Raw genomic sequence first — 12,528 nt, forward strand, 5'->3', positions numbered from 1 at the left:
CCCCCCACCCCGGCCTTTGTGTAAATCACTGGAAGACTTTAATATGTTGTGTTGTCCTTGCTGCTCTGAAATTTCATGTGGCCTATGTACTGCTGTTCCTCCATTGCTCTGGACACTTGGTGAACCCTCCCTACCGGTATAGACACATCTTTCCATTCTAGGAAATTGTTTCATATGACTGGTTTATTTCCTTTGCTTCCTTTCTCTGTTCATTCTTGAATTCCTTTCTGGATATCAGATCATCTTGATTTATTTGCTAATATTTGAAATATTTTTCCAACTTTTTAAATTTTTCTCTCTGTTCTATGCCTATGATATTAACTAACATTATTTTCTAACCCTTTTATTGAATTCTACATATCTGCTCTCATATGTTTTTTATTATTATTACTGTTTTATTTGAGAGAGAGCGCGCAAGCTGGGGAGAGGGGCAGAAGGAGAGAGAGAATCTTAAGCAGGCTCCATACTCAGTGCAGAGCCCAACATGGCACTGGATCCAGTGACCCTGGGATCATGGCCGAAGCTGAAATCAAAGAGTCACATGCTCAATCAACTGAGCCACCCAGGCACCCCTCTGTTCTCATATCTTTAATTCGTAAGAGCTCCCTTCTTTTTCATTTTTATGTATTTATTTCTTTGAAGGAGAGAGAGAGAGAGAGAGAGAGAGGGCACTTGTGTATGGAGGAGGGGCAGGCGCAGGGGGAGAGAGAGAGAAAGAGAGAGAGAGAGGGAGAGAATCCTAAGCAGGCTCCACACCCAGTGTGGAGCTGGATGCAGGGCTCCATCCCACAACCATGAGACCATGACTTGAGCCAAAAACGAGAGTCAGGCACTCAACTGACTGAACCACCCAGGCACCCCTAAGAGCTCCCTTCTTAAAAATTTATTTTATAACCTCTTGTTCTTATCTCTTGGATGTACGCCTTTAGTTATCTCTGTAAGGATATTATATATGTTTTCTTGTGTTCTTTGCCTATATCTCCCCAACTCCCACGTGACATTTCTTTTGTTTTGACCCTTGTAGTTAATATTGGAAAGCTTTTTCAAATGTCTGGTGACCCATTTACAATTAGGAGTGGAAATCCTATGTGGGGATGTGGTGCTTATTGATTGGTGGATTTCATTGTTGGGTGATCTGGCTGATATGTTTCATTGGGAAATCTCCAAATGTACATAGGAGGAGGAAGTCCTCCTTCTCTTCTTAGGAGATATAAGCCTGGCTATCTGTGTCCTTGGAGTCAAATTGGAGAATGGGTGAGAGATGTCATTCTCTCAAGAGTTGACCTTCATTTAGTCCCCTCTTTTCAGTATGGTAACACCATTCTCCACCATTCCTGCTGTCGTTAGGGCCAGAGTCTGTCTAGCTCCTCCTCTTCAGAGAGTGAACCTTATCCCAGCACGTGTTGGGGTAGTTGCCTTGTTGCTTAGGATACAGGGGAAATTCAAGTGTAACTAGCTCTCAAAGCCACTTAAACCATATATACCTATTTTTAGTCTCACTTGGACTCCCACTTTGAAAGGTACTAATGCCTCTAATTCTTGAGTCTTTCTAGCTTTCTACTGGAAATCAGTCTACTTCTGAATTTCTTCCTCTGCTAGTTTAGATTTTAGGCTTCTCAAGGGTGCTGTGTTAGCACAATCCCATATAATTTCCAGGCTCCAAACTTGTGTTACTGTCATTTCTTCTCTTGTTCTGTGTCCTTGTAAGTTTCTTTCTTTCTTCCTTTCCTTCTTCCTTCCTCCCTCTTTCTTTCTTTCTTTCTTTCTTTCTTTCTTTCTCTCTTTCTTTTTTTCAACTCATGTCTGTTATTGAAGATTTTGGAGAGAGTGAAGGCAAATACATGACTCAGTCTACCATATTTAACTAGATATTCCTCTAGAGGACTTTCTAAATGGATCAGAAATTTTGGTAATGAGAAGGTATTTAAACATGGGTGTCAAATGACAGGAAAAACCACCTTGGATGTGAGTGACTGAGGAGGGGTATGATGGTCACATCACAAAGGTGGTCAGGCTTCAGCACTCACAATCTGCAGGGTGTCAACTGGGGTTGAGTTGGGGGTTTGAATAGGGAACACTGAAGTAGTGTATGGAAAGAATTCTGATTCTGGGTCAGATTTCTTCTTGTTACTAACTAGTTTATGAATTTCATTGATTCCCAATTTGTTGCAAATGGAGGAAGGAGAAAGACATGTAGCTTCCATTTTCTTTTGCTTCTTTCATTTAAAAAAATATGTTTATTTATTTTGAGAGAGAGAACACGCATGAGCGGGGGAGGGGCAGACAGAGAGGGGAGAGAGGGATCCCAAGGAGGCTCCATGCTGTCAGCACAGAGCTCCACACGGGCTCAAACTCACAAACTGAGAGATCATGACCTGAGCCAAAATCAAGAGTCAGACGCTTAACTGAGCCACCCAGGACCCCCACTTCTTTCATTCTTAACAGCATGGGTTCATAGATGGATGGGTGAGACATCCTTGTGTAAGTATTAGGGAAATTGTTACTACAGCATTGCTTAGGAAGACACAAAGTAGTTAGAATATGGAGCAGCTAAAAACTGCCATGAGTTACAAATTGTAACACATTACTTCCATAACTTCTTGCAAACAGTTTTACCCAAGTTTATCCAAACTCTTGATAAATAAAATAAATCCACATATTGATTTTCCTTATTTGGTACAGGGAGATCTGAATATGAACCCTTGTGTGTGTGTGAGTACCCTAACAAGGAAGGGCCTTGTGCTCCAGCTCTTTTGGTATCTAAGGCAGGGTGTCATTTAAACTCACAGAGTAAAGGAGAGAAAAAGAAGAGACTAGAAAATGGATTTTAAAATGGTAAACAACCATGTTCATAGCAATTTCATTCATAGTAGCCCAATGCTGGAAACAACCCCGATATCCACCGCAGAATAATGAATAAACAAAACAGCTGTACAATGGAACACTACTCAGAACTGAAAAGAAATGAACAACTAATACAATGGCATGAACTAACCTCAAAAGCATTATGCATCCCAAAAGAAGGCAGACACAAAGTAATGCACAGCAGTGCATATTCTTTTCATTTGAAGTTGTAATCTGTGGATATAGAATCAGAACAGTGGTTGCCTTTAGGGGTAAGGAGTGAGATTGAGAAGGGGCATGAAGGAAGTTTCTGGGGTAACATGTGTCTTTTATGTTTTGATTGGAGTGATTGCACATGTGTATATATTATCAAAATCACTGAATTTATACTTAAGATCTGTGCATTTCACTCTATGTAAATTTTGCCTCAGTACTTATTTTAACTAAAAAGAAGTAGCAAGTCTTTCAGAATGTCTCCAGAATGCTCATGCTGTTTCTTCCCAGACTGCAGAAGTACCAAGATTGTAGTCCTTTCTCCGGAACAAGCAAGTTTACTGCGGAAAGTCTTTTCTGCCAGAACACATGTAACCCCACCTCTGTTCCCATCTAAGTTTTGCTCCTCCAAGTTCAGGGATGAACTGCATCACTCCCTCTCTGCCTAGGGTAACACTCCCCATGTGCAAGCCACCAGGCCCTCTTTTCATGCATTTAATTATCTTTGTAATTATCTTGTAGTGATGGTGTTCTCTTCTTGTGTGAATTGTTTGCTGTTATAGATTTTAAGCTCTCTGCTGTCCGGAAGTATGTTTTTTTGCTTTCTTGAATTCCTCCACAACAGTTTGTTCGGAGTGAAGGTTCAGTAAATGTTGGTTGGCTTAAAGAGAGGAAGGTTGTATGAGATGGAGGGGAGTGCTTGGGCCCTAGAATGGGAAAAGCAAAGGTGAAAATCCTAGATATGTAAACTTGGGTCAAGTTAACCTTACTCTGGGTTTCTGGGTTTTTTTTCATGTCCAAAAATCAGATATTAAAGCCTAATTTACAAGGTAGTTGGTTAAACAAAGAGAGAGAGTGGAAGAGAGAGAGAGATAGTATCTGTAGATATTGTCACAGTGCCTGGATCTTAGTAAATATTAATCAATATTATTTTTTTATTAATGAATATGTTTAAAGGAAGAGGTTCCTGAAATAGGTTCAGTGACCCCTAAGACTCAATACTACCCTCATTAGAATGTTTCCAGCTTGGTTTGCCTACCACCTCATTTCTAGGGTTCCTGACATTTGTGAGGGGATAAAGCGAGTGCCCTTGGAGACAGCAGGGGATGAGGTAGCTCCCATCTGTGGCCTGTACCTCTGGCCATCCCCATAATAGCAATTTGGAGACACTTACCTACTGCTCTGTTTTGGGCCACTACATACCCCTTCATCTTGCCTAAGGTAACAATTCATGTCTCCAAGCTTATTACTTATTAATTCTTTATTTCTTTTTCTTCTAGACTTTTAAGTCATGTTATAAAAATAGGGCTTCTTTAAACCATTTCTATAATATGACGCAACTGGATGAAATTGAATCAGCTAATAAAGATTATCTTTACAAAGAGTTCCAAAACATTTAATAAGCATTATTTAAATATAATGATGTTGTCTTCTTACATGTCACCTGTGAGTCTTATGAAGCAACCACTCCTTCCCAGGTAGCATACACAAGATTTAGAAAGTGTTGATACTCAAAACATGCCTGTTGAATTGACTCACCTAATGCTACCTGAGAATATTTTCCTGTGGCATGCTCAACACCCCACAGTCATGGATCCTCATCTACTTTGAGATCCTGTGTTAATGGGACTGCCTGCTAACTGTGGCATACTTGCTGTCTTTGATAAACTTAGGATGTGGTGTCTTGAACTAAATAGAACAGTAGCTAGGTGCAGTGCAGAAATAATGGTTTTGATTGCTGACTTAGGTTTATTATTATTTTTTTTAATGTTTATTTATTTTGAAAGGGGGGAGGGGCAGAGAGGGAGGGAGAGAGAATGCAGGCTCTGCACCATCAGCGCAGAGCCCGACCCAGGGCTCAAACTCATGAACTACGAGATCATGACCTGAGCCAAAATCAAGAGTCAGATGCTCAACTAACCAACTCACCCAGGCACCCCACTGACTTAAGTTTAAACTTTTGATTAATTAAATGATTTTGCTACAGAGTGTCCAGAGTTTTGGCTTTTGCAGTTGCAATTTTGCTTCTTTGCCATCACTGTGTCCTAAAGCACCATGCATTTAGTGGGGGACTAACATTGGCTGGGCTCTGGAACCAGGCATAACTGAGTTTAAACCTTGGCTTTTCCACTTATCTACCAGCTGTGTGATCTCAGGCAAATTACCTAACTTTTCTGAACATCAGTTTACTCATCTTCAAATATCTATGTAACCAGGTCATTTTGCAGATTGGAAGGTATATACATACTAGCACAGGATAGGACACATGGAAGGCCCTGAGTACATAAAAGCCATAATGGTATTACAAAATAATAATTTCCACCATTTTAGTACGGATAACAACAACAAACCAATTGTGAGTGACTCATTTGCACATCCTATGCCTAGGGAAGCTATATTGAGTGCAAAATTGCTTTACCATAACAAGAGGAATCTACTGTATAGTCCTGTATAAAGGGGGGGTAATATATAAACTTACATTATCATCACTGAACCTAGCTTGATACAGCATATGATATACATCTGTGTCCTGTTGGTTCTGACTTGCTTCTCATGCAAGAGTCTCTTAACTCTCTTCTTGGAGATTAAAATCCTTTCCTGGTGGGACCCTGTACAACCCTTTAGAATTAGGTGAGATCTGCTTTCTACGAAGGCTCAGACTCCCATCTCAGGCAAGGATTGTGCCTTTCACTCTTTGATAGAGTTCCCTTCACTAGGCCCTTTGAGTTTGCTTCCACTCCTGTGACCTCAGGTAAGTCATCTCTTCTTCCCTGGTCTGTCTTCTCATCCTTAAATGCCATGGTTGGGGCAGCCAGATGATCCCAAGGTAAGCAATCTGAGAAGCAACATGAACTCCAGCACTCCTGACCCCGGTGCTTGGTTTCCCATAGGAGGAGATACATTTACATAAAGAAGAAACTGCTTAATGGAGTTCTGTCTTTCCTCTGAAGTACTCTTACTGCTCCCAATTGCTCTCTCCCTTCTCAAATGAAATCAAATCCCCCCTTTTTCCAATTCTCATTTTGTCAGCAAGCTCTTTCCCCCACTTTACTGGGCCCTGATCCATAATTGGTCTTGTTCACCCATAATACATTGCCTCTTGTTTTTTGCCTGCCAGCCAAATCTTGGACCATCAGGAATTTAATACTGGAAATTCTATTCCTAACATGCACTTGTCTAGCTTCTTGTCTTACCCAAAACTCTTTTATATTTATCATCTTATTTGATCTTTGCAACAGCTCTGCACAGTAAGATGCTTTCCTGCAATTGACAGATGTAGAAACTGGAGTTTGGGAAGAGTGGGTCTGAAGTTCAGTAGCCAATAGGTGATAGAACCCAGATTATAACTTGCATTCTGACACTTGCCACTCTTAAGATCTTCAAAACCCACATTTCTATATTCTGTCAATATACTTAGGGCTTAGGATAGAGTTTTTGCCCCTTGTGTAACAATATGCTTAAGGGCTTAGGATACTTCTTTCCACATGTTAAGTTTGACTATTGCAATAAAAATAGCTCATCAAATAGAGGTAAAAACGTATAAGAATTTGTCTTCCTTCTCAAAATGCTGACTTAAGTTTGTAGACATTGAAAGCAGAGAGGGACCTTGGAAATCAGCCTATCCAACCCTGAACATTATACAGATGAGTCAGTAAAGCATTTGCAGGAAGTGTGTCTTGCCCGATGTCACAGATCAAGTTCAACCACTACCAGTGGAGCTTTGGGAAAGGTAAATAAACCTCTTGGGACAATGCAAAAAAATTTTTTTTAATTTACTTTATTTTATTTTATTTATTTACTGATTTATTTAGAGAGACAATAGGTGAGCAAGGGAGGGGTAAGGGGAGGGGGGAGAGAGAGATAGAGAGTGTCCCAAGCAGGCTCCAAGCTGCCAGCACAGAGTCCACATGGGGCTCAATCTCATGAACTGCGAGATTATGGCATGAGTTGAAATCAAAAGTCAGACACTTAACTGATTGAGCCCCTCAGGCACCCCAGACCAGTGCAAATTTGACCAGACTACTGGCCCACTCCCTCCACTGGAGTATTTGGTCTGTGGCAGGCACACAATATGCTCTGCTTGACATGAAGTGATTCTGCTGAGTCACTTCCAGTGGAGTATCCCCTTCCAGGAAAGTAGATTAGTAAGCTCCTTCTACCTCTTGTGTTTGTCCTTCTGAAGCTTCAAGATGGCTGACTGAGGTACAGCTGGGTTACTGAATAAAAGAGAGAAGACTGAGCTCATACCATCTCTGCCCTGGAAGCAGAGCTCTTGCGTGTTTCCTGGTCACAAGTCCTGTCATCTCTGTCCAGCTACATAGATTCGGGACTCTCTCCCTATAGACCTCTCATGTCTCCAGAATGCTTATCTACCTCTCCACCTGCCTCTTACAGTCCTATCCATTTTATCATAACTGTCGGCTTCTGTGCACTCTCTTGCTTCTCACTGTGGGTCTTGTGTACATTTCTAGTTCATTGGTGGGACAGATCCCATTCTAGCCTCTACTTGGTCTCTTCTATGCTCTGTGTACCTCTTCTGTGCTGCCTGAGGTCTCTGCTTCTTTATCTGTGGAAAGAAACTAACAAACCCTATCTTGCAGGGTTGTAGAGTATGATTGAAACTATAATGGCATAACATCTGACCCTGAAGAGGACCCAAATAATGGTAGCTATTAATGTCTCTTCCCCCGAAACGCAGATGCCTAGAGGTTAAGGACCAGGTCATGGTCATTCATTCATCTTTGTATCCCCTGTGCCTGGGACATATCAACTGCTTAATAATTATCTATAGAACAGATTGGAAGAAAACCATCCTGGCTAACTGTGTCTATGAACATCTGTTGCCCATAGTCTCAGTGGTTCCCAAAATGTTTGCTAGAATGATGTTTTACTCAGTCAAAGCTACCAGTCACATGATGGCCCCTCTTGGTTGTCAAGACTCAGCACTGTTACCAAAGGAAAAGGTAACCTTCATGCAAGCTTTCCTTAAACTGTCGTGAGAACAAAGAAAAAAAGAAGAAAATGAGCGTCTTTATCGAGGGACATTCTAGAATGTTGAAATCGGATGTAGGAGGAAATGGTTAGAATTGCTGTTTCACAGAGGAGCCTTTTGCTCAAGGGCCTGGTTCTGTGGAGCACAGCACTGATTGGCTCCACACACCCATCACTCTGGCTGTGTGTCAGGCCACTGTGAACATGAGCTGCTTCCCGATATACAAAAGGTGGAGCATGGGTTGCACAGAGACATGACTTTTGACTCAGCTCAGAGATCAAGTTTGTTCAGAGATTTCCAGTTACCAAAAATAATCTATCCAAGAGCCCCTTTTATGGGTTGAGGGGTAGTAACTGAAGCAACACCCAGAACTCAGCCAGAGCTCCGAAGGTCTACCCTTGGGTCTTGCTTCTGCTGGAGAGGGAGAATAGTAGACCAACAGTAGGCAGCAAGTTCACATGCTTTCCCTCTGGTTAAACAACAACAAAGGAATAGGTATGTGGCAAGAGTGTCAGTTTAGTCATTGGAAATAAAAACAGCAGTAAGCTTTGGTACTTGCTTTAACTCTTATACATTTCTCAATTCATTTCTATATTTAGAAAATGATACTTTTCCAAATCCCACCACTTCTTCATGCCACAGGGCCACTGCCTCCATTCACAAATGGCTCACCATCCTCTTGCCTGTTATATTCCCTAGGGCCTGCGCTCTGAGGGTCCAGAATCCATTATCTAGTTTATCTTTTTGGGCACTTGTCATTTTCTCCCTTGCATTGTTATTCTGTATATAAATCTCTTGTGTTTCCCATCAGACTGCAAACTCCCCAAGGTCAGAATAAGATAACCCTCAGTTCCACCATAGCACATGGTACCGTGCCGTGGCTGTGGGGTGTATCACAAATACTTCTTGAATGAACAAAGAAAAAGTAAGGGTAAATATATCTTGGGACTTCAAAAGCTAAAAAAGTTTTAAAAATAGTGAAAAGATCTCATATAACCATGTAAAAATAAAATTACAAATTTTATTGTAAGATGGAAATAATTAGGGGTGACTGGGTGGCTCAGTCTGTTAAGCATCCGACTTTGGCTCAGGTTATGATCTCACTGTTCCTGAATTTGAGCATCGGGCTCTGTGCTGACATCTCAGAGCCTGGAGCCTTTTTTGGATTCTGTGTCTCCCTCTCTGTCTCTGCTCCCTCCCCCACTCGTGCTCTGTCTTTCTCTCAAAAATAAATAAACCATTAAAAAAATTTTTTTAAAGATGGAGATAATTATTTGGAGTATAAGGAGGAGCTGCTCTTTTCCTTTAAATATGCCTGGCTAATTTGTGACTCCCTGAAGGAAATGGACCATATCTTTAAATCACTTCAAATGATTTAATCACTAATCATTAAATCATGAAATGATTTCAAATGACTAGGCTAATGCCTAGCACATTTTTGGTATAATTTTTTATTTTGTTGTTTTTTTTAAGATGGAAACATCTTTACTTCTTTTGCTTATCAAAAAAAGTGTCATATGCTCAATGTAAAGTTTAAACAGTGTAGAAACAAAAGTAAAAAGTGAAAGGTCTACCAGAGTCTGTCTCCTAAAAGGTCATTTACTGATGTTTTCCATAGTTTTAATGCAATGTGAATAATATATTTATACTATTTAATGTATTCTATCTGTAATCTGCTTTTATAAACATCAGAATGTCATATGGTCTCATTTGCATAGATATACATAAGTCTCCCTCATTCTGTAGCAGCTGCATAGTTCTCTTTATTACTATGATGGTTGGAACTCCAGGCGGGTTTCAATTTTTGCTAATACAAACTGTGCTTCAGTGAAATCCTTGCTCATACATCTTCTTTGACACACGTATTTCTCTGGTTACTCCTAGACATGGGATTTATGGTTCCACAGGTATGAACACTTAACATTTTGATAGATACTGTCACATTTCCCTCCAAAAAGTGTATTCCAATTTATATTCCCAACAAGAAATGAGAAGGCCTGTTGGGTTTACCTACCTTTTATGTCTTTCTTGGGTATATTTGGGGAAACTTGCAGGCAACATGATTTTAAAATGATACTTTAGGTCAATAAAGTACTCTCTACTTTTCCAGGTATTTTTACATAGAATACATATTCTCCTTTGACCTTCATAATAGTCTAGGATATAAGTAGGGAAGACTTTATTCCTGTTTTAGAATCTCAGCCAAAAAGACTTGCTCCAGGTTTCACTGTGAGTCAGTAGCAGTGCCAAAAGCAGAGCCCTTGAACAGTTTTTCTGAGTTTCTCTTTCCACAAGGTGAAAGGACAAAGCTTGAGAGGCAAAGAGGGCATGGCCATGTGGTGAAGAGCCTCCCAAGGGTTCTGCACATCTTGAATTTACGCCAAAGCGGAAAGAATTACCTGATTGGGGTGTTGAGTTTCTTTGGCTGAAATAAGCCCTCCCTTCTGACCAAGCCAAGCAGGGGAAGGAGGAGACAGGTGGTGTGGTGTGTTGGTGTTGGGCCTGTCATGGAGCCCTGGAGGATGGGAGGTGGGACTTTAAGCACAGTGAGCAGTGTTGCCATGAGCTCTCCTTCCACTCCTTTCACAGATGCATTCAATTTAGAGGATACCAGGGAATTCTCACCACTTTCTTGCTGGGGTCCTCTGAAATCCAGTGCTATTAATTCATTTGCAAACTACCCTACTGTTTCCATTATATAAGGTTTTAATATTTTTGGAAGTGTAGTTTACTGATCCTTGACAAAGAAAGAATATAAAGTGATCAGTGCTATTGTTAAATAGAAATTTTCATAGGCTATTGAGAGAGGGGTAACTTTGATAGTCCAGAGCTACCTTACTTCTACATAGTAACTTAGGCAGGAAAGTTTCTTTTTACTGAGGTCAGAATGGAAACTTCCATATCTTAACATAGGCTAGCAGACAAGTCAAGGAGGAATACTTTGGAAAACACAGTTCTTTGTTCCATGAATACCTTTATGGACAAGGACTACTCTGTCTAATATTATAGCTTCTGGCTAGCCACACGAGGCTGTTGGCTGCTTAAAATGTGCCCAGTATGACCGAAGAGCTGATTTTTTTTTAAACAGTATTTGTTAAAGTTTCTTTATTGAGAGAGAGAGACAGAGACAGAGCATGAGCAGGGGAGGGGCAGAGAGGGAGAGGAAGAAAGAATCCCAAGCAGGCTCTGCACTATTAGTACCCGACAAGAGGCTGGATCTCACAAACGATTTGATCATGACTTGAGCTGAAATCAGGAGTTGGACACTTAACCAATGGAGCCACCCAGGTGCCCCCTGAATTTTTTATTTTATTTAATTTTAGTATATATAATTTTTTTAAGTTTATTTATTTTGAGGGAGTGAGAGAGAGCAGCATGACTGGGAGAGAGAGGGATAGAGAGAATCCTAAACAGGCTCCACACTGTCAGCGCAGAGCCCAAAACCGGGCTCGGACTCACAAACTGTGAGATCATGACCTGAGCCAAAATCAAGAGTCAGATGCCCAACCAACAGAGCCACCCAAGTGCCCCTAATTTTAATATTTAAATCTAAAAACTGACAATTCAGTTATTGGAAAACTTTTAAGTAAGTTTCAAATGTTGGAATATGAAAATACTTTTTTGTTTTTTGTTTTTTTTTTAATGTTTATTTATTTTGAGAGAGAGAGAGACAGAGAGACAGAGAGCAAGCAGGGGAGGAGCAGAGAGGGAGACACAGAATCTGAAACAGGCTCCAAGCTTTGAGCTATCAGCACAGAGCCTATCTCAGGGCTCAAACTCACACACTTAAACCACTGAGCCACCCAAGCAACCCTATCTTGTTTTTGTTTGTTTTTGTTTGTTTGTTTGTTTTGAGAGAGCATGTGATGAAGGAGGCAAGAAGGGTAGAGGGAAAGAGAGAGAGAATCCTAAGCACGCTCCGTGCTCACTGGGAGCCCCATGCAGGGCTCAATCCCAGAACCCTGGGGTCATGACTTGAGTTCAAATCAAGAGTCGGACATTCAACTGACTGAGCCACCCAGGCACCTCTGAAAATATTTTTTAGTGGTAAATTTTAGGAGATCTAAAAACCAATCAAGTGTTTCTGATGAAAAGTTAGCATCTGGATTGAGATATACTTTAAGTATGAGATAAACACTGACTTTTTAAGGCTTAGTATGAAAAAAAGAATATAAAATAGCCCAATGATTTTTTATATTGATTATTGTTTAAGGGATAATATGTTGGATACAATTAACTCAATAAAATATAGTATTAAAATTAGTTTTACCTGTTTTGTATTTTTACATTAAGAGATTTTTTTTAATGTTTATTTATTTTTGAGAGAGAGAGAGAGACAGAGACAGAGTCCAAAGAGGGGAGGGGCAGAGAGAGACAGAGACACAGAATCTGAAGCAGGCTCCAGGCTCGAAGCTGTCAGCACAGAGTCCGACACAGGGCTCAAACTCATGAACTGCAAGATCATGACCTGAGCTGAA

General features: G+C 40.6%; 1 long non-coding RNA gene across 2 annotated transcripts in view; it reads left to right on the forward strand.

The window, feature by feature from the left end:
* Positions 1-12,528, forward strand: part of LOC124504193 (uncharacterized) — a 92,284-nt gene that overhangs the window by 27,835 nt on the left and 51,921 nt on the right. Inside the window, exon 4 of one of the 2 annotated variants that reach the window (XR_006960337.1) lies at positions 3,349-3,955. The exons of the other annotated variant lie outside the window; for it this stretch is intronic. This is a non-coding gene — a long non-coding RNA (uncharacterized LOC124504193). Of the gene's footprint in view, positions 1-3,348; positions 3,956-12,528 lie in introns of those variants that run through there. 2 annotated transcript variants of the gene reach the window in all.

The sequence above is a fragment of the Lynx rufus genome, unplaced genomic scaffold (assembly GCF_022079265.1).
Source record: "Lynx rufus isolate CCGP_SWC_20201006 ecotype Redwood Valley unplaced genomic scaffold, mLynRuf1.p SCAF_8, whole genome shotgun sequence".
In the NCBI taxonomy this organism is placed as follows: Eukaryota; Metazoa; Chordata; class Mammalia; order Carnivora; family Felidae; genus Lynx; species Lynx rufus.